The 23,535-nt window shown below is 38.8% G+C and overlaps 1 protein-coding gene across 2 annotated transcripts in view; it reads right to left on the reverse strand.

Moving 5' to 3' along the window:
• Nucleotides 1-23,535, reverse strand: part of LOC134667205 (guanine nucleotide-binding protein subunit gamma-e) — a 103,137-nt gene that overhangs the window by 67,042 nt on the left and 12,560 nt on the right. For both annotated transcript variants that reach the window (XM_063524531.1, XM_063524530.1), the window contains exon 2: nucleotides 22,447-22,521. The gene's annotated coding sequence lies outside the window, so the exon portion shown is untranslated. The remainder of the gene's footprint in view (nucleotides 1-22,446; nucleotides 22,522-23,535) is intronic.

Genomic DNA, 23,535 nt, shown 5'->3' on the forward strand with positions numbered 1-23,535 from the left:
AAGATTAAAAACTGCTATTGAAGATACCAAAAAAATGTTGAAGAAGGAAAGAATGAAGTATAGAAGATTGCAGAAAAAAATCCAAAATAAGAAATTCATAAATTTAAGTGCTACTAAGTTTAAAAGTGATGCATCGAAGGTGTTGACGCAGATGCAGTTAAGAAAAAGCAATAAGCAACAGTGGACCGAGGCCGAAAAAAAATTTTGTATGTCACTTTTTTACAAATCCCCAGCCGCATATAATCATTTGAGAAAGCAAGGTGTAGTACTAGCTGCTCCGACCACCATCCAGAAGTGGTTACAAGCCACCGATTGTTTACCCGGACTAAACGATGATATATTTGAAAATATTAGGAATAAGTTTGCTGATTCATCAATTAAAGACAAAGCATGCGCTGTATGTTTCGATGAAATGAGCATTAAGGTTGATTTAGATTATACAATGAAATTTGATATGATTGAAGGTTTTGAAGATTTTGGTGAAGGTGACCGTTCCCCCAAAGTTGCCCAGCATGCACTGGTGTTTGTTGCCAGAGGAATTTACACTAAATGGAAAATCCCTCTGGCATATTTTCTCTCGAACAAACCCGTTGCTGCTGATATTTTGATTAATTTGATTAGATCTGTAATTAATAAATTATTTCAATGTGGGCTGTTGCCTAAAGTCGTGGTGTGTGACCAAGCCACCACAAACGTAAAGGCAATTAAAACTTTGGGGGCAACGAAAGACGATCCTTTCTTTTTTATTGATGATCACAAGATTTTTGCAATTAATGATGTGCCTCATTTGATTAAAAATATAAGAAATAATTTGATTGATAATAATTTTGATTTAAATGGAAATGAAATTTCATTTAAAGATATAATTGAGGTGTACAATATTGATAAAGATAATAAAAGTAAATCATTAAGAAAATTAACCCCGGTGCATCTTAAACCGAATAACTTTCAAAAAATGAAAGTTAAACTTGCGACCCAAGTTCTGAGTCACTCGGTCGGTGCAGCGATAATCACGGCAATAGATAGCGGAGAACTGAAAAGCGACACGGCAAAAAACACAGCTGATTTTGTAATGCATGTCAATGATTTATTTGATTCATTAAATTCAAAAAATAAATTCGATAAAAATCCATACAAATGCGCTTTAACTAACAATAAAAAATCACGTGTATACGAAATCTTAATTGAAGGGAAAAAAATATTTGCTGATTTGAAAAAAAAGATGATGGGAAAAAATAATTCAATTAAATTGACAACCCCCCCTTGCTTCGAGGGTATGCAGCAAACAATTAATGCCGTTCTTCAGTTCTCCGCCGAAGAATTTTCTGAGGGCACCGAGGTAATTTTTTTAATGACCAATAGATTAAATCAAGACGTGATCGAAAATTTGTTCGGAATTTACAGAATTAGAGGTGGGTGTAATCGAAATCCAACATCAAAAAGTTTAAGAGCTATGTTCCGATCAAATTTACTGAACAATTTAATCAAATTAGAAAATACAAATTGCGAATCAGATAATGACACATTTTTGTCAACCACCAACCAACCGAATACACAACGACTTGAAGGGTCAGAAACAGCGTCTTCAATTTCAACACACCGTATTGAAAGCGAAGAAGCTATTGCTGGTCCTTCCAATTCAGGAGCTAACATTTCTGTTTCAGAAATAGTAGCATCTGAAAACATCCCAGGATCCACGAACGAAATAACTTTGGAAACATGTTCGGTTGTATATTTTGCAGGTTGGTTGGGCAAGGTGTGCGTTGAAAAATTTGATTGCTCAATCTGTAAACAAGTATTGCTCAAGAATGAAGTTGATTTATTAGATAAAAGGGAATTATTATTGATTAACAAAACATACAGCAATATGCTTACACCGACGTTAAATCGCCTACTGATTCCTTGTTACAATTAGTCGATCGACTGCTTACATTGTTTAATAATAGAATGGACTTCATTCATGAGAGGAACTTGATTACAAATTTGATTAATAATACCGAAATTCCTGATGATTATCACGATGCAACTCATCTTGATTTTTTGATAAGATAATTATTTCAAGTTAAGATTCACGATTTTTGTAAATCTAAGAAGTCATCATTTGATTCAAAATCTAAAATAAAAATTTTGCAACACTAATAAAGATGATTATAATTGATGATTTTAACATTTAATTTCGCTATCGACCCGTGATGCGACTGTTAATCAACTGCAACTTGCAATGTATATCGTTTTGACGGATATCATTACATTTATTTTATGAGGCGAATTATTGGTAATTAAGGTCAGAATAATCTGTGTATGTGATCGTCGCACCTAAGGTCCTAGATCCTAGAGTTGATTATGCTTGCTGCATGCTGCATGAAAAGGTAAACATAGTACTAGTATTATATGATCTGTGACATAGTATTGCGGTGGAGCAACAACTAGTGCTGCACTTTTCAGAAATATTGTATAATTCATTTTAAAATTCTAGCTGTTACACTGTGAAAAAATCGCATCTGTAGCCTGGCCACATAATTCAATTGCACAGAGGATTAATACTCGAAGGCCATTTTATATCCGAGATTTTATACAAAGAAAAACGCATTTATTTCAGACGAATATGTGTCCATAGTTTGTTAGTAGGTAATATGAAAATACTTAAACAACTATATTTAGTGCCTAAACTTAAGAGAAGTGAGGAATAGGTAGGTAAATCACTCGACGCCCTTCTTGTGGAAGGATGTGAGAGGTCTGCATTTCTGCTTTTGAGACTGTTGCATGTCGCGCCCCATCGTGTGGGGTGATCATTCGCTCGCTGTCTTGAGCATGGAGACAGCTGTGCGTCTGTGAAGCGAGGCCCAGTTCCTGACTAGGCCACTGTCCCACCTCCCCGCTACTACGCTCAGGAGGCTGTGACTGTGGCGGCTGACGCAGACTTTGCAAAGCGTCGCGGCACAGCGCGGCAGCCGCAACAGCACCCTGTCCAATGTACGAGTATTCACCGAGCGAGCTTATAAATCGCAGGTTGTCTACTCCACGGTTATCTTTGGCTATCAAAAATAAACATAATGTCCTCTCTTAACTTTTTGTTGTTTTTTATTTAAGTAACTCAATGTTTTATCAATTTACTTATAGGAATATAATTTTTGTTTATTTTTAAGAAATAGAATCACATAGAACCTGACATTAACATGTTTTGCTTTTTTAAAAGTATAGTACCTACATCTTCGAGCAACACCGGCTTCCGACACGTCGGAAGGGAGGGGCCCAAGCGATATCTCACCGTACAAATATTTCTGCCATTTTTCGCGGGGGGAAGGTGCACACAGTCGCACTTCTCACACACTTACATACAAAATCCAATCAGAGGCCCTACCGCGAACCACGTTCGACGTGTTGCCTCTCTATGGCACTTGTAAATTCATACGTAAGTGTGACAGGGAGGCAACACGTCAAACGTGGTTCGCGGTAGGCCCTCTGTAATGACGACACAAATACATAGAAAATGACACACGTCAAAGACAAATCTTGCAAACGTCGTTCTCTTTTTGTGTACGGACGAGTGACTAGTGTCACAACACGCACACTAACACATTTTCGTTGAAGTATGTCATTGTATTCTGAGAGATGAGAAGTCGGATTTGTCGCTCGACAGATCCGCAATTTGTACTGAGCGAACAAAATCGATAAATCCAACAAATACTTGAGACTAAAATATAATAATTGTATTTAAATGTAATTTAACGTATGATATGTAAAAAAAAAATTACATGTGGAATGTAACACTTTCTTTTTGTAAATTTGATGTCCCCGACCTCTTTTTATAGCAAAAAACCGAGCAAACAGGCATTTTTGTGCAGCAGTGTTCACGCGCGCGTCTGGACTCGGTCTAGTGAAAAATCCAAGTGCAACTAGTTTTATTACCCGCGGTAGATTATATTGACGCGCTAATCTTGTACCTCGGCAGAGGGGAAATAGTGCGAATGCCGCCTCCCTTCCGTGTTGCTCGAAGACCTACATTGTGCAACATGGGGCGTAAGTATAATATAATTATATTTGTCCTTTTTTAACTACCAAATCTTGACATCCGCATCCGCATCCGCGGATGTGAGTCTTTAAATATCCGCATCTGCATCCGCGGATGTCAAAAATCTGCATCCGCAACATCCCTGGACCCTACGATTATTATTTTTTTACGAATTTTTAGTTATTATAAAAGTTAGGAGCATTTAAATATTTTATATTTGTATGAAATCTGTTTTACGCTCCTAATTTTTACAACAATCAAAAATTCGAAAAAAGTCAGACGTAGTGGCATAGCTAAGGTTAATATTATTCTTACCTATGTACCTACATAAAATTATGTACCTACAAATGTTTTCCATAATGAGGAAAATGGGATCTACGTAACTATGGAGAGAAGCGGCCGCCCCTTTCCTCTCAATATTGAAGGCCCGACCAGGTGTGTCTCACTCCGCGATTTCATCGCTTTGCTACAGGTAGCTAAAAGTACATCCGTTCGGCCCCAATTTTGGGGTTTGCCATAAGCCGCGCGTGGCGCTGTCGCCACCTAGCGGCCATATCTGTGCTGAACGTAACAGACGCGTTTTGTTAGAGAGTGAGTATTCTGTACTTAGTACTATTATTTATTCTGTGGCCCGACTCTCATTTCAATGCAGCGATCGGCAACAGGCGGCCCGCGGCTCGCATGCGGCCCGCTAACCACTCACTTGTGGCTCGCGAGCCTCCCTGGCTATTTTGTATGTAATATTGACAAATGACAATGTCTGATAAAGTTATAAATAAAGGCCATACAGGGTCATTTTTGGACCGTTAGCCATTTTGTTCGAAGTGATTAGGTAGGTCATACTGTACAACTTTTTCTATGGGATCGTAAACATGTAATGTCAACACATGGTAGCCGCACTGAATAAGATACAAAACACACTTAGTTGGGTACCTAAACTGCAAAACGTAATTCAAGACCAAAAAAAGTAAGACAATGTTGCCACTGCAATAATTATATATAATAAATTCCTTTTGATAATAATCACCAGTGTTCGGCAAACTTGGTGCCACGCCGTGGGATTCCTACTAGAAATGGACATGACATAAACGCCGCGATATTTATATGGACATGACATAAACGCCGCGATCTTGGTCGAAAAAGTAATTTGAGTATTAGAATAGTACCTAAGTGTTATTTATTTGTAAATGAAAATGAATAAAAATCATTATTATTTAAAAAACATACTCTTTAACCGAGTATTATTTCAATTTCCCGTATAAATTATAAGACATACTTGTCTTCTTATTTTTTGCACCCGTGTTAAATATAGTATTGTTTAAAATAATAAACTTATCTAAAGTAAAAAACAACCATTTACCCGACTACCTGGCTTGTCGAAGGTCACAGTTGGAATTTCTATTGTTTCCGTCTAAACTAAACTAGGACGAAAGAGACAGCAAACTATGTCCCTTTATTAGTCAATTGTATCCTTTTCTAGTTTAAAGATAAGAAATTGGTTGAGAACCCATTTCTAGTAGAAAATATGTTGATTTATATTCCTCGGACCATTAAGTTCGCATGTTGTGATTGAAAGTTTATTTGCTTAGTGTTTACCTAGGTATTGTAAAACCATCACCGCTATTCATTATTATATTTATTATACTGTAATATAATTTAATTTCATTAACCTATTAATATTAGAAACATTGAATAAGGAAGTAATACAACACGGATCCCGGAATTCCCACGGCATATCCGTATTAGCATAATGACTGAGGTCATTAACCCCGCGTGGCACCAAGTTTGCCGAACACTGATAATCACGCTAAGATAATTTATTTATTAGTAATTTTACTCTTACGATTTAAAAAAGTACTTTTTCTCAAAAATGGACAGCAAAGTCGACTTTGCCGTATAAAAAATAGGTCGCGAAGCGCGTAGTTTATGGTCAGTAAAAAATTAAAAAGTTAAAAACATTGCAGTCTCGATTTTGGGACTGCAATGTTGCATACAAATTCCATTATTTGTCGAGATCCAAACTTTTTAAAAGTTGAAATGACCATATCAAATGAAGGCACAGGCCCATTAAACAGCCAAACAGATGATTAGTACTGCGACTATTTAGCTGTCTCAAATAGGTTGGCGTATTTTTGCCAGAAAAATACACTTCTATTTTTTTTTTTTAATAAAAAGGCGGCATGGGCTTTTTTCTGTGAAAACAAATACTTAAGAACGTTGCTTTTGTAAAATATTTCTATGATATTTATATTTCTTGCACCATTTTTGAGAAAAGCACTATATATGACTCGGCTGGAAGGCTACTTGCTGGCTTCGGATTCAATTAAACGGACTCCCAAGGTCGTCCGTTTAAAACGAATCCTCAGCCTGCAAGTAGCTACTTCCGAGCCTCGACAATAATGTACTATTATTTACTTATTTTTGGATAAATATAAGACGCGCTAGTAAAAAGTGGCAACATTTTCTTACTTTTTTTGGTCTTGAATTAGGTACGTTTTGCAGTATAAGTAGGTAATTAAAAAATCCAAATGACAATGAAATTCTGAAGAAAAAAAAAGGTTTACTGTGTTTTATTTTTCAATCATATAGGTAGTTTAAAACACGCAAAGCAACACTCGTTCCGAATCAAGCTCGTCCAGTCGCCCGGCGAATGCCCGGCGAGAACGGCGAGGCGCGAGGCTAGCACAATGTACTATGGCGCGACTCAGGCGTGAGTCACGCTAATTGCCTCTCGCGTGTCTACTGCACAAATCAAACGATGGGTAGGTACCGAGCTCTTTATAACTTAGTTTATATGAGACGGATGGGTACCTAGTCTACCTAGTAGTCTATCACGCAAGCGAAATACTTTTGCCAGTGCGTCGCCACTTGACGTCCTATTGCGTGCACAACCACAGCTTAAGACTTGAATTTTGACAACCCTTAATAACCAAAATAAAAAAATCATAAAGAAATAGTGACATTCAGTAGAAAGGGATAGCATGATTTGTTCCTGAATCGCTGTCAAACTTGGGTTTTGTAGGAAGTGTCCTTTCTGTACGGTAGTAGTACTACCTACTATTATTTATTCTGTGCTGTCGCAGCGCTCCTACTGTGCTAAGACAGTAGATCAGAGAGAGAGGACACTGGAGAGCCCTGAGGAGGTACTGTTAGAGGACGTTCACTAATTACGGTATGGGGCATGCCATGATGGCACGCACTACGTCCTGCGGCTTGATCTACCCTCTAGGCCCTAATATTTATCTACGATTTATTTATTTATAATTTGTTATACAATACAATACAACTATGAATCTCCTAATGACTCCTAATATGAGTCATGTTATTACCTTATTTGGCGATCGGTCTGGCCTAGTGGGTAGAATGACCCTGCCTGTGAAGCCGATGCTCCTGGGTTCGAATCCCGGTAAGGGGTCATCCATTAATTACGTCACACGTTTAGGGGGTGGGAGGAGGTCAAGAAAATGTGACATGGGGGAGGGGGGAGTCACAAAGATTGTGACGTCATTTTAACTTCATCACTATTCATCAGTAACCGAAAATTAATTTATATTTTTTTATTCGCTGTACTTTTAAATAATGAGGTTTTGGAAGTAGGTAATTTTGAGTCCTAATTGGTTTTGTGTTATAAAATTACTAATATTTCTTTTACCAAAAATATTTTTTTATTAAAAACAAATGCCGAGTTAGTATTGCCGATTTCGTTGAAAACAAAATTGCCTGTAATGTGACGTCACACTAGGTGGGGAGGGATTTGCAAAATGTGACGAGGAGGGGGGAGGGGTCAAAAAAAATCATATGACGTAATTAATGGATGATCCCTAAGGGCATTTATTTGTGTGATAAGGTGATCGGCAGAGTTGGTGCCACACGGGGTTAATGACCTCAATCAATATGCTAATATGCCGCGTGCCGTGGGAATTCCGGGATTCGTGTTGTATGACTTACTTCTACAATGTTTCTAATTTTAATAAGTTATTGAAATAAAATTACAGTATTATAAAATTAATAAATGTAATAAGGACCAGGGGTGAAGGTTTTACAATAGATACAAACACTAAGCAAATAAACTTTAAATCACAACATGCGAACTTAATGGTCTGAGGAATATAAATAAACATATTTTCTACTAGAAATGGGTTATCAACCAATTACTTATCATTAAACTAGAAAAGGATAGAATTAACTAATAAAGGGACACTGTTTGCCGTCTCTTTCGTCCTAGTTTAGATTAGACGCAAACAATAGAAATTCCAACTGTGACCTTCGATTCGACAAGCCAGCTAGTCAGGTGAATGGTTATTTATTACTTTAGACAACTCTATATTGCGAGGCTTCTGGCATCATCTAGGCCAGAATCAGGTCAGTGGCTACACGCGTATCCCTCGCCTAACACCGGCACCTTTATAGACCCAGAGACACTTCGCATAGCCGCTGGTCTCCGGCTAAGGTGTTGCTGTCTGTGCCGACCACAACTGCGCCTCATGTGGATCTGAAGTGGATAGCCTCGGCCACCACGGGCTCGCCTGCTCTTCAGGTGCCGGTCGCCTGTCTCGCCATTCCGCCCTCAATGACATCCTGAGAAGGGCGCTTGTCAGTGCCGGCGTTCCCGCCGCTCTAGAGCCCCAAATAGTGCGGAACGACGGTAAGCGCCCTGACGGGATGTCACTGATTCCCTGGAAGATGGGTCGTGCGTTGGTATGGGACGCCACTTGCGCTGACACGCTAGCGGCGTCCTACGTCCCATCGACCAGCAGGCGTGCTGGCGCGGCGGCGGACACTCGGGAGCGTCTAAAGGTAGCCAAGTACAGCTGTCTCGGCGCCCAATACGAATTCGTCGCATTTGGCGTCGAGACACTTGGTTCGTGGGGCAGAGGCGCACATATGCTCCTTAAGGAGCTTGGGAAAAGGTTGAGGGAGGCTGATACAATTTATGTGTTTATTCAGTGTATACAAGTCCATTTATAAATAAATAACACTCAATCTTCTCATACTCAAATTACTTCTTCGACCAAGATCGCGGCGTTTGAGTCATGTTCTTATTAAGATTTCTAGTAGGAATCCCGTGGTGTGGCACCGTCTTTGCCGAACACTTGATGACTGATGAGCACAGATATTTGTTCCTGAGTCATGGGTGTTTTCTATGTATTCATTGTTTATTTTCTGTTTTAGGTAGGTACTTAAAAAAATAAAGTAACTTAAACTTATCTATAAAATAAAACTAAATTGAAACTAAAAACGAATACTGAATAAAATAAAAATCTAAGAAATTTGGCTCCTTTGGCTTGGTGCCGAGGACGCTGGCAGTATTTCCCCACTATATTGCGATGCTAAAACGTTGTGCGAGAAAGCTGCCAGCTCTTCGGTCACCAGTGAAATAGATCAGTCTTTTTGATAGCTCTTTAAAAAGCTGTAGAGCATTAGACCAAGGGTCTCACAACCCTAAATGGCATAAAAAATACACGGAGCCGAGATATATATATATATATCGTACGTTTTCTGAGAAAGTACCTACCCAATCTACCCATTAACACAAGCCTCCTTATGCTTATCGTGGGGTGGGACTTAGTCAATCAGTCTAAGAATGTACTATGATAGTTATTTGGGGCATTATCTATGAAAAGGGACCTTATTGTCGATGGCGCTTACGCCGCACAGCGTCGCGTGGCGTTGTATTTTTATCGGAACATCGTTAATAATGGCGTAAGCGCCTTCGACAATAAGGTCCCTTTTCATAGAAAAACTTCACATTCATTTATTTAATATTTAACTTGAAATTAAGATTATTAAGCGTTTATCATGCTAAAGCTACATTCGCTTAGTTTCGATTTTAATGAACGTAACGTAAGTATCAAATCTTTCGTATCGGCGCAACCTTGGGCCTCTCAAGGCCACGTGCACAGCAAGCAATGCATCGCATACACAGACAAAACATCCTACAGACTGAGCATAGTCGCGCTACCCCCTCTGCCATGCATACGGTAGTTTTACTCCATGTTCGAGTCGAAAGTGTCTTTGTGTGACGTCCGTGTAGGAACGGAACAATCACGGCACGGGACTTCGCTCACCTCGTCCCGCGCACCTCCGCATTTTTGGCATCATCGGTTGCATGAAATAATTGCTCTAAACTCGGTCTAGAGGATTCCTAATCTATGATCGCATAGCGCCAAGAATATTATTATTAAAATAAATCATAGCGCTTATTGACGGCGCAGCAACTAGTATCACTTCTCTCTCCTCGCTCTTATAAAAATGCCATTTGTCAAAAAAGGACAACCATACTGTTGACAAGATGAACTTCTAATCAAAGTGTTGCCTTTTTTGGTTCATCCAGGCTGTGTAGGTGTGCGTAAAAACATGTATGTGTGCTCTTTTAGGGATGTGAAAAGTCGATTTTAATCATGTTATATATCGATAAACGCTACACAGCGGAACGAAATAGCTATTAATTGAAGCTTCAATATCTTCGTTAAACATAAACATAATTGAAATGCTAATGGATAATATATAATATAATAAAACAATTCAATTATTGTGGGACACATATTTTAGTAGGTATTTATGTATTTAACTAAATATCTGAACTTTCCCTTCCCTGCTGGGGCGTGACGATAAAATTGTGATCTGATAACCACAATAAAGAATAAAAGCGTTTTTGTTCATTTTAGGTATCGTTAAACCTTTGAAGTAAAATTAAAATTGCAAGATATGTCGATAGTTTATCGATATGACTTTATCGACATGGCTACAGCAAGGTGGAGTTACATTGTTAAAACAAAAGTGGTAAAAGTGACAGCTCGCTTAGACGTAATCTTTAAGTATATATTATATCTATGGTTTAGTCCCTCACGGAGGCACGCGTATACTACTTCTATAGGATGCTACCTTCTATGACGATTAACAATGTGAATCCATCTTGCTGTTTATGTTTTACGAAGATACTTATTGAAGCTTCAATTAATCGCTATTTCGTTCCGCTGTGTAGCGTTTATCAATATATAACATGATTAAAATCGACATTTCACATCCCTAAAAGAGCACACATATACGTGAAGCGGTGGTGGCCGAGTGGATATGACGTCCAACTTTCAATCCGGAGGTCGCGGGTTCAAATCCTGGCTCGTACCAATGAGTTTTTCGGAACTTATGTACGAAATATCATTTGATATTTACAACTTGCTTTTCGGTGAAGGAAAACATCGTGAGGAAACCTGCATACATCCGCGAAGAAATTCAAAGGTGTATGTGAAGTCCCCAATCCGCATTGGGCCAGCGTGGGGACTATAGCCCAAGCCTTCTTGCGAGTGAGAGGAGGCCTGTGCCCAGCAGTGGGACGTATATAGGCTAAATTATTATTATATACATTTTTACGCACACATACACAACTTGACACCACCTAAAACGGTAACACCTTGATTTGAAGTCCATCTTGTCAACAGTATGGTTGTCATTTTTTGACAAACAGCATTTTTAAAAGAGCGAGGATAGGGAATTGATACTAGTTGCTGTGCCGTCAAAGAGAACAGACAACGTTGGGGCCTTGCGTCGAAGCAAGGTACCTAAGCGATGAGAACATGACCAGGCCTATAACCGCGAAAATCGAAGTTTGCAAATTGCAGGCATTTTTCTCTGTCACTCTAATTACGCCTTCTTTGGAGTAAAAGAGAAAGATCCCCGCAATTTGCGAATTTCGGTTTTCGCGGTAGCCCCTCTGTGTTTTGTAACGATACTTTGACGCCTTACTAAAGTACATGATCAAACTTCAATTTAATAATACAAAAAAAGTAACAAAAAAGTCAAATTGATTTCATTATCGTAAATTGACTTAATATGTAAATAAATTTTAATTATGTCGCCGATATCAGAAACGCCATCTAGTGATAATAAACCTTAAAAGTAAATGTGACGCGTAGGTTTAATGCGTCAAAGCTACAACAGATGTCGCAAGAAGGCTATTTCAACGCAATTTCAACGCATGTTAATCGTAAGAGTTTTTTAGCTCCGTGTTGCTCCGCACGCCATCTAGTTCGTGGCTGTGAACTAAAAAATTAGCTACAAGTATAAGAAACTTAGGACGGTGCGCGTTTTTAGTATGGGATTGGGTATCTGTACTAGTATTATATGATCTGTGCCTGCATACATCCGCGAAGAAATTCAAAGGTGTATGTGAAGTCCCCAATCCGCATTGGGCCAGCGTGGGGACTATAGCCCAAGCCTTCTTGCGAGTGAGAGGAGGCCTGTGCCCAGCAGTGGGACGTATATAGGCTAAATTATTATTATATACATTTTTACGCACACATACACAACTTGACACCACCTAAAACGGTAACACCTTGATTTGAAGTCCATCTTGTCAACAGTATGGTTGTCATTTTTTGACAAACAGCATTTTTAAAAGAGCGAGGATAGGGAATTGATACTAGTTGCTGTGCCGTCAAAGAGAACAGACAACGTTGGGGCCTTGCGTCGAAGCAAGGTACCTAAGCGATGAGAACATGACCAGGCCTATAACCGCGAAAATCGAAGTTTGCAAATTGCAGGCATTTTTCTCTGTCACTCTAATTACGCCTTCTTTGGAGTAAAAGAGAAAGATCCCCGCAATTTGCGAATTTCGGTTTTCGCGGTAGCCCCTCTGTGTTTTGTAACGATACTTTGACGCCTTACTAAAGTACACGATCAAACTTCAATTTAATAATACAAAAAAAGTAACAAAAAAGTCAAATTGATTTCATTATCGTAAATTGACTTAATATGTAAATAAATTTTAATTATGTCGCCGATATCAGAAACGCCATCTAGTGATAATAAACCTTAAAAGTAAATGTGACGCGTAGGTTTAATGCGTCAAAGCTACAACAGATGTCGCAAGAAGGCTATTTCAACGCAATTTCAACGCATGTTAATCGTAAGAGTTTTTTAGCTCCGTGTTGCTCCGCACGCCATCTAGTTCGTGGCTGTGAACTAAAAAATTAGCTACAAGTATAAGAAACTTAGGACGGTGCGCGTTTTTAGTATGGGATTGGGTATCTGTACTAGTATTATATGATCTGTGACAGTACAATACACTATTTGATTAGAGAAACTGACAGTAGAAGGTGGCGTGGCTATCATGGTATGGTATTTCATGCGGTTTTCACCTACTGAACATTTCCATGCACTTTTCAACGCCCGTGTAACTATGTCTTCCCATACATGAAAGAGACTAGCGATCCGCCCCGGTTTTGAACGTGTTAACAAATTATACACCTAAACCCTCCTCAAGAATCACTCTATTTAATAAAATAGACACACGTTCCACGTTCAAAACCGGGGCGGATCGCTAGTCTCTTTCATGTATGGGAAGACATAGTTACACGGGCGTTGAAAAGTGCATGGAAATGTTTCAACAATCAACCGTAATATTAAAGCATTACGGTCGACATCTTCCATGCACTTTTGAACGGCCCTGTACCAGGCGTGGCTCACTCCGCGATTTCGTCGCTTTGCTACAGGTAGCTAAAAGTCCATCCGTTCGACCCCAATTTTGGGGTTTGCCATAAGCCGCGCGTGGCGCTGTCGCCACCTAGCGGCCATATCTGTGCTGTTCGTGACAGACGCGTTTTGTTAGAGAGTCAGTCTTCTGTACCTAGTACTATTATTTATTCTGTGACTATACCTAATTGCAGACATACACATCCACAACACAGTCTAAACGGCTACGTGAATGATAATTATGCCAATAGATGCTTAATCATACAATAGATCACTTACAAACAATACATGATTCATACAAATTGTCCATACACACCCAGATACGTGTGTCGACTAAAGACTAACAATGATACAGCAATGGGTTCCAAATGAATAAAACTGGTCAAGTGCGAGTCGGACTCGCCTTTCAAGGGTTCCGTACATCACATAATTTTCAACATTTTTTTGTACGTGAAACGTCTTGAAAAACCCGAATGGGTCAATCAAAAACCAGATGTAACATGAAGTTTTCTGGCGTGGTGGCTTATATCTTTACATCTCTGAAGATTAAATGCCGAACAATAGTACAAGTGTCCAAATGCGTAGAGCTGAAAACAGTGAAAACTCGAGCGTCCGACGGGTCGCGCTTCCTACAACTTCCGAAAGTGTTTTAAAAGCGAAGGCCGAAGAGAGATAATACCTACAGGATGGCCAAAAATAAAAGTGTATTTCCGTAGCCAGGGAGGTTTTGGGATTCTACTGAGCGACTTTTAGTATGGGACCAACCCCGAAATCGCGAAAAAAGAAGTATCCTCCCATAGAAAACGGACCAGCCTAAATGTATGAAACAGCCAAATTTTTCCCCGCGATTTCAGGGTTGCACGTTGGCAACATTGGCAACGGGAATACACTTAGTTTATTTTTTAGCCACCCTGTATACCTAGTGCTTTTTAAAACACGTAACAATAGTAACCTAATCAATCAGTACAGTCAGCAACAGAAGTTGCTAAGCTGGTGAGTGGTTTAAAATGATCTGGACGCGACTTTATAGTTAAGACAATAAGAGCATGTCAAGGTAATTTTGAACACCTCGCCCGCTTAGCAACTTCTGCTGTTGACTGTACTACAAGTACCATTGCGGCTATGTGCCAGTTACAGCCTAGTCGCATTTTTTGTCTTCAGTCCGACTCACGCTTGAAGCTAAAGGAACGCCACTTTGGGACGCTTCGGGCCTTCGGCCTTATGCGGATATCGGCCTATGGCCTTCGCAATAGCTGTCTACATCACGTTTCACTTAAACCATTGCGGCTGTGTCCCTAAAAAAACGTTAACCGCATTTATGTTCTTAAATCCGACTCACGCTTGACTCTAGATTTCTAATAGGTTTTCCTGTCATCTTTAGGTAAAGGACTATTTTGTGTATTTTTTTCAGAATTTTAGACCCAGTAGTTTCAGAGATAGAGGGGGGGGAATGGTCATTTTTTGTCTATTTTCTAGAATAACTTCTAAAATTTTTATCCTAAATTTATAACAAAAATATATTTGAGATTCCCAAAATGAGCTCTTTCGTTTGATATGTAACACGATATAGTTTTCAAAACTTTGTTTTTTAATTTTATCGTTTACCCCCCAAAAGTAGCCCCTATGTTTAAAATTCATTTGTTGACGTTAGATATCCGTCTTTGGGTCACAGACTTACATATGTGTACCAAATTTCAACTTAATTGGTCCGGTAGTTTCGGAGCAAATTGGCTGTGACAGACGGACAGACGGACAGACAGACGCACGAGTGATCCTATAAGGGTTCCGTTTTTTCCTTTTGAGGTACGGAACCCTAAAAATGAACTAAACTGAACTTTATTATGCAGAGAATAAGAGCGTCATTTTGATCATCCCGTCCGGTTAGCTACTTCTGCTACTGCCTGTATCTGACGGTCTAGCATGAGTCGCATTTTCGCGCGCGACTCCATACAGAACGAGAACGCAACTTATGCTAGACCGCCAGAATGGAAAAGTGTTCTAAATGTTTATATAACCTAAACTGAATTGCTGAATTGAAGGTGGAGGTTCGCGCCGCGACCATCACTTGACCATAGGCAACACATAAGCGACAGTTCGCGAGGAGACAGAGACCTCTCGCGTCTCTGTCGCCTGTGTCTGTCGCTGACTGTGTGTCTGTCTCTGTGTAGATCCCTTAACGGGATAAGTTCGCCTTTGTACACATTTACTGTATTCTCTCTGTATTATGTACTTGTTTTGTGCAATAAAGTGTTTACTACTACTACTAAACAGAATCGCAATAAGGATTAAGGACATTATGGTAAGGCCCCAGGTCAATTGGACGAGATTGGATGAGTCGATCTCTATCTAGTGAAGTTCGGATCGGATCTCGAACAAAGAATTCTAATAACTTGTTATAGAAAAAAAGTTGAATAAAACATGCCTTCCGCACTGGCATCAGAATGTTTGCACCTGGTACGGAACGGAACCTTAACAAACTCCTGTAAAAAGTTTGTAGAGCTCGTCGAACAAGCATGCACAGTAGAAGGACTAACACAGTAATCTATCTATGATAATTTTGAAATGTACGTTCGACGGTCATACCTGGTGTGGCCTGTAATATGAGCAAAAAATTAAACCGTAAGCTGTACTCCTCATACTGACCAACATGTTTTCAGCGACTTTTAAAAATAACTTGTGGTTTGATTTTTAATACACTTTAAAGTTTATTATAAGACGAGTGTATTGCGAATTTTGTTACGTCTAAGGCGTGACAAGCAACGTCAATCTCAATGATATGGCGTGGCGATGGCGTCCATTGAAGTCTTCAATGGATTGAAGATAATATTTATTTTGTATGACAAATAGGGAGTCCAAATACTTCATAATTTTTAAAAGTTGTTGAACAAAAGTGTCACCGTTAGAAGAGTACAATCTATGTTTTAATTATTTGCTCGTGTTACGGGCCACACCCGGCATATTCCAGTTAACTCATGCCCGATCCCTTCTAATTCACGTAACTCCAAGACAACTGTGCCTCTGCAAGGCGGTCTTCAACTCTTCAGTGAAGACTTCACATTGGATGTGGATCCCCACACCGCTCCTGCATGCGGAACGTGCGTGTAAAGCACTAACTCGCTTGCACATCGAGTGAAGTGCGGATCAACATCTGAGTACGTAGACAAGTCTCTGTCGCACTAATATGGAAGAGTAATAGAGAAATTAGAGAGATATAACTACGGGTGGTATTCCACCTGTCCAATTTCTTTGTCCAATTGTGTTTGTCCAATGAGAGAGTGAGACGCACTGAGGTGGAATTGGTATTAGTCTACGCTACGGAGCGTGAATGATTGGCATCTTGTCTACGCACCCAGTGTGGACGCGGTGTCCACGCGTATGGATACGTGTTGTATCAAGATCAAGCGTGCCCGCTTAAATTATTTTATTCAAAGATGAACTACTCTATATTACTTAGCTCTGACGCCGCGTAAAACCGCTGGTAGCGGTAAACTCACAGAACAATTCCTATAACATTTCATAATTATTTTTTTATTGTTTTTCTCATCACAGGCAGCCGTCGAGATAAAGCCACAATGGCCCATAAACGACTTTTTACACGGATTTGTCTTCCTAATTACGTTTATCGAAGATTTCGTGAGGAGCGTATATTTTCATGCTGTTTTCTCAAGACCTAATTACTCGTTTATTACAACTCTGATAAGGTAATGAAAGGATTTTTATATACACTTTTTAGCAAATCACCGAATATTTTTTTTTGCTTAAAATTATGATATACTTACCTCTATTATTTGCACCGTTTTTGTGTTTAAAAAAGGAAATACGTTGTCCCTAAACTAAATGAGGCATTATCTATGAAAAGGGACCTTATTGTCGATGGCGCTTACGCCGCACAGCGTCGCGCGGCATTGTATTTATATCGAAGCATCGTTAATAATGGCGTAAGCGCCATCGACAATAAGGTCGCTTTTCATTGATAATGTCACAAATGTGTCGTCAAGAAAGCGATATTATATTTTTCTAACCAGTAATGATTATAATCACAGGTAATAAATACCTACATACCTATTTATAATGTACTTGCATACTATAATAGTGACTAGTTTTACTAATGGCATATTGTACAGTCAACAACAGAGCTACGAATACAGGCAAAGTGCCAAAAATATGTATACACGACCTTAATGTACAGGCAATAAAGTACTGTATACTTACATATTTTTGACACTTTGCCTGTATTCATAGCTCTGTTGTTGACTGTACCGTAAATATTTATGTAAGGAAACGCAATTAAACTGAACGTAAAGACTCACTAAATATTTATTATTTATTCTGAATCTTTTAAAAAAAAAAGTACATAGGTACATAAGTATATTTATCCACAAACAATAACATCCACTACAACTCAAGCTAAATTAAACCCTCTATCAACGCTATAAAGCAGCATTTCCTTCACAAGTTGACAGGGCAGCTTGATTAGATCACGTCAGTCATTTCGCAGGCAAAATGGCGTAATTGCAGTAATAGTTGGATGGCGACAAATTGAGTTATATTGTCATCTTTCAGCCGTGGACGGATAAAACGGACAGGGTGAGAGCCAACTGGTTATAATATAGTTACCAGTAGCCATGCAGCTACATTAATCCATAGAGAAATAAAAAAGCTAGTCAGTAATTACATTAATCCATACAAAATTAAAGAGCTAGTTAGTAACTACATTAATCCATAGAAAAATAAAACAGCTAGTTAGTAACTACCAGTGGCGGCGCGTCAAACATATTCATAGGCAAGCCGCTAATTTGGCTTACATATTTCCTTTACAACTCTGCTCAAACGTCCAAAAACAGGCAAGCCGGTGGGAATCGGCTTTTATGGACGCGCCGCCACTGGTAACTACATTAATCCATAAAGAAATAAAAAGCTAGTTAGTAACTGCATTAATCCATATAAAAATAAATGAGCTACTTAGTAACTACATTAACCTATAGAGAAACAAAAGAGCTAAGTCGTTAGTAACTAGATTAATCCATAGAGAATTAGAGAGCTAGTTAGTAAATAAATTAATCCATAGAGAAATAAAAGAGCTACTTAGTAACTACATTAACCCATAAAGTAGGTAGAGCTTCTTACAAAACTTTGTTCACGGAGCTCTTATGGGATCACTTCGGTCTTGTTTCTTCTCATTTGGCATTTCTCGATATACGATTGTCACTAGGGTACGCCCCACTATATCTAAATAGACAGATACCAATTCGTTCAATTAAATTACCTATTCATCGTATTAAGTGGATAATTCTGGACGGCCTTTCGGCCTGTCTCCCCGAACGGGGACAATGGGGTCAAGTGGACTACTTAAAATATTGATTGTATTCAATTTTGGCGCGAAGGCGATGGCGGCTTGTATAAAGTAAGAGGGTATAGAATGTTGAAGCTTTTGATATACTTATACTGGAGCTAGTTTTTTATTTATAGGTTATTTTAGTTTATGTTGTAGTTAGTTGTAGCTTTATGTAGTTTTTAATTTTAGTTAATATTTTTTTTGTTTATATTACATGTATTTCCTACTATAATAAACATAAAACCTTATACTTACTTAAGTCCGGGCTTCTAAATAAGAGTACAAGATGTGGCGTAGTAAAAAAGTTGATTATTTGTGAGATGATCAACAGAAATTAATTTACAAGTCGTGTCAAAAACAAGTAAGTAATGCTTACGTTTTAATTTTAGTGTTAGCACTTTCCTACATATATTGCAAAAAAATGTCATTGTAAATATTTAAATCAACGCAAATAAAGAAATAAGTACCTTCGAAGTGTATAGGTACTAGAAACGTTTCGTACCAGTTCCTTCCGTAAAAGGTAAAGACAAAAAGGGCGTATCTTCCAAGCACTACGTACGTCCTTTTACTTGTAATAAGCTTTGATGTAGGTAGTTTTGGTTAAATCAACCAAAAAGTTTCGAAGTAGCTTCTACTAAGTAGCGAAGTAGCTCTAAGCTTCTACATATTATTAAGCTCGATTAACGTGTTGTTTTTAGGGTTCCGTACCCAAAGGGTAAAACGGAACCCTATTACTAAGACTTCGCTGTCCGTCCGTCTGTCCGTCCGTCCGTCTGTCACCAGGCTGTATCTCATGAACCGTGATAGCTAGACAGTTGAAATTTTCACAGACGATGTATTTCTGTTGCCGCTATAACAACAAATACTAAAAACAGAATAAAATAAAGATTTAAATGGGGCTCCCATACAACAAACGTGATTTTTGACCAAAGTTAAGCAACGTCGGGAGTGGTCAGTACTTGGATGGGTGACCGTTTTCTTTTTTTGCTTTTTTTTGTTTTTTTTTTTGCATTATAGTACGGAACCCTTCGTGCGCGAGTCCGACTCGCACTTGCCCGGTTTTTTTTATATTTTTGGGATAAAATCTTTATAAATATAAAGAGTCTATTGTTTCCCATAAAGTTTTTAATCATAATTTCATAAATCATAATGTAGGTATTGTTTGTCCACATTTTCGTTAGTCATAATTTGATTTTTCTCAGAAACCCGTATAATAGTAACTTTTCAGGATTGCCATAAAACAAAACCTAACCTATCTTGTTAGGGTTCCGTACCCAAAGGGTAAAACGGGACCCTATTACTAAGACTTCGCTGTCCGTCCTTCCGTCTGTCCGTCTGTCTGTCACCAGGCTGTATCTCACGAACCGTGATAGCTAGACAGTTGAAATTTTCACAGATGATGTATTTCTGTTGCCGCTATAACAACAAATACTAAAAACAGAATAAAATAAAGATTTAAATGGGGCTCCCATACAACAAACGTGATTTTTGACCAAAGTTAAGCAACGTCGGGAGGGGTCAGTACTTGGATGGGTGACCGTTTTTTTTTTTGCTTTTTTTTTTGCTTTATGGTACGGAACCCTTCGTGCGCGAGTCAGACTCGCACTTGCCCGGTTTTTTTATTTATAAACCTTATAGTTATTTCAAAAGACCAATCAAACGATACCTATTCAATTGTTCACACATTTGTTATTTTTTACATTTTTCTCTATATTTGTGCACATTTTTACCCATCCCGTAACAAGCGTGCAATCTCATGCACAATTTGTGCAGTGTGCACCCGCGTTGCAAGTGCATGCCCAATTGCACACGCCGGGCGATTTGCACAAGTGCTGAGTCATGTCGGCGTGATCACATACCGCAGTTTACCTCCCATAGATACCGCGTTATCTTGTTTTTATGTTATTTTGTTTTATGATTATTTAAAAAGGGTATTTATAATGTGATTTTTGACAAAATGATTACTATAATTATATTACAGGATTAAGTAGGTTATAGGTTTTCGCGGGCTTACAGGAATAAGTAAATGAAATGAGTTAAAAAGTAAAAATTAAAAAACCGGGCAAGTGCGAGTCGGACTCGCGCACGAAGGGTTCCGTACCACAATGCAAAAAAAAAAAAACAAAAAATAAACGGTTACCCATCCAAGTACTGACCCCTCCTGACGTTGCTTAACTTTGGTCAAAAATCACGTTTGTTGTATGGGAGCCCCATTTAAATCTTTATTTTATTCTGTTTTTAGTATTTGTTGTTATAGCGGCAACAGAAATACATCATCTGTGAAAATTTCAACTGTCTAGCTATCACGGTTCGTGAGATACAGCCTGGTGACAGACGGACGGACGGACGGACGGACAGCGAAGTCTTAGTAATAGGGTCCCGTTTTACCCTTTGGGTACGGAACCCTAAAAAAAGCTTTTCATAAAAAGTAGGTACAATACAATATATTATGTTTTTAAACATGCAACACTCTGCCCGATTCGAACTTTAAGATACGTCTATTAACAGAGACACGATATGGATAAGACATATCAGTGTTCTTCAAACAAAAACATCACTTTTGACACTGACATATTTAATCCATTTCGTTTCTAGATCTATTAATTGACGTATCTTAAATTTCGAATCGGGCAGACAAAAGCATTCTTAATATGCCATCTAGAGTGCATGATGTGTGACTCGTTCGTTCAGTGTATTGAAGGATGAAGGCTAAAACGATTTGGGGTTTCCTAGAATTTCATCTTTTTGGCCTGTGTAAAGCAGGCCACTGACGAGCCTTCCAAATGGATGCCGTTACAATGGATTCATCCAAATGGACGGCATCCTAATATTGAACATTGTACGTTTTTGACATTCACGAACCGATTTTGGATTGCAGACACGCTATTTGGAAGACTCGTCAGGATACAATTAAAAGAAAGTATACAATGTACAAAGGCGAACCTATCCCTATAAGGGTTCTCTTCCATTCAACCACTCAGTGAGGAAGTCAGTGCTCTGAGGGTTGAAAATATGTAGGTTATACCTACTGAAACAACTTTTACTGCTATAGGGCCACCCCGATCACGGAAAAATTTTAAACGTCAATCTTCTATGAAATTATGAAGTATAAATAAACACTAGCACTACGTGTTCTATCAAAATCGTTGCAGACTCATCTTGGTCTACCTCAAGTACATTTTATTAATAAGTTTTTGGCAAAAATTTCATTTTTATTAAAAGCTTTTATCGCTGACTGCACTTTTCTTTCCACTGGCAACTAAATACTCATCGAGACTCGAGAATTAGGTTTCGTTGTTTTATCATAGAGTTCCTATGGCCACCTCCGGTCTTCATCATCAGATCAGCTCCATGACACCATAATATTGCATTGACTTACGTATGTATGCAAAATTTCAGCTCAATCGGAAACCGGGAAGTGGATCAAATTTAACTTGCAAGATTTGATTACACACAGACAGACAGACAACGGTCAGGTAAAAGTAAATAAAAACTTGTAATATGTGTCATTGTATTCGAGTACCGAGATGTAAGATGTGTTTTATGAGCCGTAGGCGAGGCGCTTTGAAGTTGCGGCTTAAAGTTTTTCTTTGTGTGTACTTTAACTCTAAATGATAACTTTACTCACTTGTGGTTTCCTCGTAGAGTGAGATATCTTCCAGTTAACTAGTGTTTGTCCTTAGCCTCTTGATGCGGGAATGACCTGAAAACATGCAGTTATGAAACGATCGAAGTTTCTAGAAATATTTAATGAATCCGTGCAAGTTTCCATTGCACTGTATGTGGTGCATCAATGCATTGGTGGCTGACAATTGACTACAGTAAAATTATATACAATTTAATGGCTCCTCTACACGATGGGCCAACGCCGGCCACTCCAAGGGACGCATTTATGCGTTAGAAGGAGCAAGTGATATTGCTATCTAATTCTACCGCATGGCTGCGTGCTGCGTCCCTTGGAGTGGCCGGCGCTGGCCCATCGTGTAGACGAGCCACAGGACACTAAGTAAATAATAGTGTAAGACCCGAGTTTGAAGTTAAGCGACACAATTGGAAGAGTTATTTGTTTTACAAGGGGGCAAAGTTATTGTTTAACCTCTCGTGCTAATATTGATAACCGCGCAAGTAGGGTTTGCAATCCGGATCCGAAATGTATGAAATTATCCGGATCTGGATCCGGATCCGCGGATATTCCCATACATTTCGGATCCGTCGTGCAAACCCTACGCGCAAGCGAAAGATTCGTAAATTAGCGTAGCGAGTGGTTCAGAAAATGGAATCTTGAGCGTTGCGAGGGTTTCAAAGCATTTTGCTACCGAGTGAAACACAAAATTTTTCACCACACCGACACAAGGAAAATATTAACTGTAAAATATCACACAAAATCAAAGAAAATCGATTCAACATGAATGTTATTAAATATTTATCATTTAAAAGTAAATCTACCAGCAAACATAAGAAAACAACTCCAAAAAATGCACTTGATTACTTTTGCCTCGCATGTGGATAAAATACAACTTCCTTATCAGTTTTTGAACATCCAAGAGAGCCTTTACCATCTGGTGTGGAGAAAATATATAAAAGTATTTTCTTCACGAATTTTTGAACCTGTCTAGTTTGCGCATTATGGTCGTACCGTTCCCGTATATTTACTTACCGCCGACGAGACCCATTGAATACCATCTTTATTGACTTTATCATGTCATGCATTTGTACA

This window comes from Cydia fagiglandana, chromosome 9 (assembly GCF_963556715.1).
Source record: "Cydia fagiglandana chromosome 9, ilCydFagi1.1, whole genome shotgun sequence".
Taxonomy (NCBI): domain Eukaryota; kingdom Metazoa; phylum Arthropoda; class Insecta; order Lepidoptera; family Tortricidae; genus Cydia; species Cydia fagiglandana.